The sequence below is a fragment of the Symphalangus syndactylus genome, chromosome 10 (assembly GCF_028878055.3).
Source record: "Symphalangus syndactylus isolate Jambi chromosome 10, NHGRI_mSymSyn1-v2.1_pri, whole genome shotgun sequence".
Classification (NCBI taxonomy): Eukaryota; Metazoa; Chordata; class Mammalia; order Primates; family Hylobatidae; genus Symphalangus; species Symphalangus syndactylus.
In genome coordinates this window covers 28,479,521-28,483,898 of record NC_072432.2, presented here as the reverse complement: position 1 = coordinate 28,483,898, position 4,378 = coordinate 28,479,521, and the positions used below count along the sequence as shown (strand labels likewise).

Genomic DNA, 4,378 nt, shown 5'->3' with positions numbered 1-4,378 from the left:
CTCTTTTAGACAACCAGATCTTCCAGGAACTCATAGAGCAATAACTCATTCATTACTACAGGGATGACACCAAGCCATTCATACGGGATCCACCCCCATGACTCAAACCCCTCTCACTAGGCCCCACCTCCAAACTAGGGATGTAATTTCTTTCTTTTTTTTTTTCTCTCCATTGCACTTTTATTTGAATGTAATATTTGGGATAATTATCCAAAACGGCCAATATTTCCCAATTTAATCTGAGGTCATAATAAAACAAGAAACAAAACAGTGTTTGGGATTTCAGTTTCTCACCTTTATCAAGACTCACTGCCTCCCATCGTCAATATTTATTGAGCATTTACAGTGTACTAGGCACAATAGAACATTCAGAAAAGATTGTCCCTGCTCTTGAGGAGCTTACATTCTAAAAGAAAAAATACACCTCTTTTAAAATGGCATTTTTGTTTGGTGTTTTCTGCAAAGTACTGAGGAAATATTTTGTAAAGTGAACTTTGGGTATAACTTAGCCCCATCATTATTTAGAGAATAGAGGAAGAGAAAGAGGAAGGATTTTAAAGGCAGACAACGACAGACCGTTCAGGATAGGTAGGGTTTTAAAGGGAGATAAACACAGTATCATCAACTAAGGAGAGATTTGCTGCAGTAAATAGGATGAGGGAAATAGTCTGTGGGATGCAAGCAAAGGAAGCAGAGTGCCTTAGACAATGAGTGGAGCCAGACAGATCATGCAGCCTTTTTCCAAGTACATGGCCACCAAGTAGGAATGGCTGGTGACAAGACAGAAGGCTAAAAAAGGAGGGTAATCTTGTGCACCTGACAAATAGAAAGAATAAAGGATCAAAATCGAAGGCAGGCTATAAGAGTATCAAGAAATTGTTAAAAACCAAAAAGTTATTTGGAAGCACAAAACTTATAGTTAATGCTACCCAGTGTCAGGATGGGCCAAGAACACTGTGGCTTCCTAAGTGAGAAAATGCCATATATCAAAATTTTAAATGGAACATATTACATTTTTTTCCAATCAATCTACCCCTCTCCCAGAAAACACAGGAACTCATTTTTTTCAGGGTAGGGAGGAAGAGAGGGGATCATGGGACATGGAAACAGTAGTTATATTAGTAGTATTTTTGTTGTTATGATAAACTTTGTGTTTAAACTTGGCAAAAGCCCATTAGCTGCCAAGAGGGAATAAGGAATACATTTCAAAAAATGTACAATTTCCTTTAGAGAAGTTTCAGAACCAAAAGACTAATTTACATGAAGAGCTGTAGAGAAAGTAGTTGAAAAGTCCATTCATAAAACATTTATTCCACTTACATGAATTTAATACACGTGTTCTTAACAATTATGCTTGGATTGTTCATGAAAATTTCATAAGACATTAAACGAAGCTAGCCATCATCTCAAGTTGTTTCCCTGTTAACTGTTTTTACCGCACATGCATGTTAGGCAAGTATCAAAAAAAATCACAAAAGCAAAAAACCTAAAACAAGTTAAATACATGGGTTTTTGTTTTACTGCTGTGCTTGATATGCATGAAGTAGTGAATACCAAGCAATTCATTTTTACTGCATCTTTACTTTTACATTTGTTCTTAGGTTGCCTAAAACATTTAAATACATATAAAATGAGTGTAGCAAAAATAATGAACGCTAACAGCAGGTAACTTTACAAATAATGGAATGTGAACTGTTTCTATCCTTATACAGAGTAAAATGGGTCACGACTGTGTCTAGAAGAACACTTCTGCAGCTGTGGTCAAAGGTATGAGATTCAGTATTCCACAATTATACATGGTTTAACATGTGGTATCCATGGGGTATCTGTTTCTACCACAGCCTTGTAAGTGCTCCATACCTTAAAGTACCCACAATTACTACACCTGTGACTGGAACCAATGATCCCATTTATTACCCACCAGGACAAACTGCAGGCAGTTTTCTTTGCTTAGACATGGAAGCAGTTTTAACACTGGCCCTTGTGAAGCCACAATATACCGAAAGTACCATGCCAAACATTTATAACTTGTATAAAAATTCCACGTCCCCATATTGAACACCTCAAGATGAAAACAGATAACACCCTAAATGTTAACTGCATCTACTCCCCTAATATTAAACATAGAAACTATATGGGAAATATAGAAATTCAAATAGAAGTAACATAAACCTGTCATAAGTCATAAACAAAAAACTATTTGTGGGACAGCATGGATGACAAATGGTCTACTGTGTAAATTTTAGAATGAGGCAGACAAAAGCTGGAAGGCCGGTTAATATTCCCCTCCTCCTGCTTCAGCTTCGTCTCCTTGGGTATCTGATGTCCACAGTGTCAAGTTGTCTCTCTGTAATTGCATTATTAGCGTGCTGTCTTTGTATGACTCTTCACTTAATGTACCAAGTTCAGCAATGGCTTCATCAAAAGCTGTCTTTGCAAGACAGCAGGCTTTCTCTGGGGAGTTCAGAATCTCATAATAGAACACAGAGAAGTTAAGGGCCAGACCCAGTCTGATAGGATGTGTTGGTTGCATTTCCTTTTTGCTGATTTCAAAAGTTTCTTGGTATGCTTGTTGTGACTGATCCACAATCCCTTTCTTGTCATCACCAGCGGCAACCTCAGCCAAGTAACGGTAGTAATCTCCTTTCATTTTCAAATAGAAGACTTTGCTCTCTGCTTGTGAAGCATTGGGGATCAAGAACTTTTCCAAAAGAGACAGTACATCATTGCAGATATCTCTTAGCTCCGTCTCAATTTTCTCTCTGTATTTGTAAGCCAGCTGCTGTTTTTTCTCAGCTCCTTCCATCTTTTGTTCAGTACTTGAGATGACCCTCCAAGATAACCTACGGGCTCCTACAACATTTTTATAAGCAACTGAGAGAAGATTCCTCTCCTCATTGGATAATTCAGCTCCTTGCTCAGTTACAGACTTCATGCAGGCTGCCATGTCATCATATGGCTCAGCCTACTTGGCCAGTTTGGCCTTCTGAACCAGCTCATTTTTGTCCATGACTGGATGTTCTGTGTCCGGAGTGGGTGGTGGCAGCAGATGGACAGGGACTCAGCAGTCTGGGCAGTGGTGAGGCTGATACTCTGGGGATGGAATTTCAACATGAGATTTGGAGGGGACAAATATCCAAACTATATCGGTTATTTTCCAAAATAAACAAATCTGATCAAGCTAGTCCACTATTAAAATCCTTTAATGGCTTCTCATTACACTTGAGATAAAATTCAACCCCTTTAATACTAGATGCATCCTGTGCCCACCTGTTGAGTTCTTCAGCCTTTTTTCCTGTAAGTTCTTATGCTTTTTCTTGAGTCTAACATGACTACCATATTTCAGTAAATTTGAAATATCAAGCACAAGATGCACCATTATTTTATGTGACATTAAGAAAAAACAATTCTGCCAATTAAAATGGTAAAATAATTTCATTGCAAGGGATGTCCAATTTTAGAGATGCAAAAATGGGAGAAAATCTGGGTTTGGTACCAATGAAACAGTTCTTTTCTTAGCTCTGTGGAACCAGCTTCCATCGTGTCTGGGCCTCCCCATGTGCTACTTCCTCTTCCTCCTTCCTAACACTCCCCCTCATCCTCATAACATCCCCTACATCCATCTTCAGCAAAATTAAACATTAGGTAAAATTGGTCCAGTGCACCCATTCTCCTTTTGTTCTCTTTTTTACTAAAATCGCATTTCCTTCCCCAACTGAGCTAAAGTTTGGAAGAGATGTTGGGGCTTGACTTTAGGCTTTGACAAGGTGGGTCCTTATTCTTTTTTTTTTTTTTTTTTTTTTTTTGAAACAGAGTTTCACTCTGTCACCCAGGCTGGACTGCAGTGGCATGATCTTGGCTCACTGCAAGCTCTGCCTCCCAGGTTCACACCATTCTCCTGCCTCAGCCTCTGGAGTAGCTGGGACTATGGGTGCCAGCCACTGCGCCTAATTTTTTGTATTTTTTTTTTTTAGTAGAGACAGCATTTCACCATGTTAGCCAGGATGATCTCAATCTCCTGACCTTGTGATCCACCCATCTCAGCCTCCCAAAGTGCCGGGATTACAGGTGTGAGCCACCGTGCCTGGTGGGCGTGTCCTTATTCTTAAAGCCTATCTAGGATCTCAGCTGGGTGCCAGATGCATTAATGAGGGGTAATGAAATTTCTCAACAGGGCATTCCAGAATGCCCCAGCACTGCTAACCCTCTGCTATCGGCATCACCTTCAATCCTGAAGAAGTTGCTGTCTGGTAAGTAGACAGTAGCTTCTACCATGGGGAGCTGTGTCCTGTGCATGTACCATCCAGCCATGCCACATATTCCCAGAGGGCACCCTCCCGAACTCCCAAGGGCCCCATCTGCACAGCTCCCTCCTTTC

At 40.1% G+C, this 4,378-nt stretch overlaps 1 pseudogene; it reads right to left on the bottom strand.

The window, feature by feature from the left end:
• Window positions 1–212: 212 nt before the first annotated feature.
• Window positions 213–3,037, bottom strand: LOC129491997 (14-3-3 protein zeta/delta-like; annotated as a pseudogene).
• Between the last annotated feature and the right edge of the window lie 1,341 nt (window positions 3,038–4,378).